The following is a 962-nucleotide window of genomic DNA, read 5'->3' on the forward strand; positions in this document are numbered from 1 at the left end:
GGAAGGATAAGGTGAAACATACCACTGTATATGGGGCCTGATACGGTAGCCTAGAGGCTAAAGTCCTCACCTTGAACGTGCTGGGATCTCCTGGGTGCCAGCTCAAATCCCAGCGGTCCCGCTTCCCATCCAGCTCCCTGCTTGTGGCCTGGGAAAGCAATAGAGGACGACCCAAAGTCTCGGAACCCTGCATCTGTGTGGGAGACCCGAAAGAGCTTCCAGGCTCATGGCTTTGGATCAACGCAGCTCCGGCTGTTGCAGCTGCTTGGGGAATGCATTGACGGGAAGATCTTCCTCTCTGTGTATCATAAAAAGAAAAGAAAAGTATATATGAAGCATATGAAATTTGTTTCTTTTAAATAAATTTAAAAATTTTAAAGAAATATCATTGTGTAGTGCTCTAAAGTCACAGTACTCAAGGGCAACTTGTAATTCTCCTTGTAGATGAAGAAGTTGATTTCAGGCCATCGATTATACTTTAATTTCACCAGAAAGATCACCAGAGTCAATATCAGGAGCCCTGTGTTCTGTCGCAGACTCACCTTCCTCAGAAAGCCACTTCTGTGTCTGGTCCATGTGCCTTATTTATGAATTTAGACTTTCAAAAAATATATTTGATCTATAAGATCCTTTTAACATCGAGAAGAAATATTTTCTGGCTTTTACCAATTTTACCACTTCTTAGACTTCTGTTATTTTAAGTAGATATTTTCACTTGAATAATAAAAAATTAAATAAAATGAAAAATTGGGATCTTTATGACTATATTTTCCATTTTAAGTAACAAATGTATCAGCTAGCATGGATAGTAACATCATGTAATGATTATGATAATTATAAAATATGAACGCACTCTGCCACCCAATAGGAAGATGTGATTCCTGAGGAATGGAAACACCAGAGCAAACAGAATAGATAATACTATCAACTTTAAATCAGGTAATTACATTATTCAGCCCGTG

This window comes from Ochotona curzoniae, unplaced genomic scaffold (assembly GCF_017591425.1).
Source record: "Ochotona curzoniae isolate NIBS_2020 unplaced genomic scaffold, NIBS_Ocur_1.0 scaffold_4505, whole genome shotgun sequence".
In the NCBI taxonomy this organism is placed as follows: Eukaryota; Metazoa; Chordata; class Mammalia; order Lagomorpha; family Ochotonidae; genus Ochotona; species Ochotona curzoniae.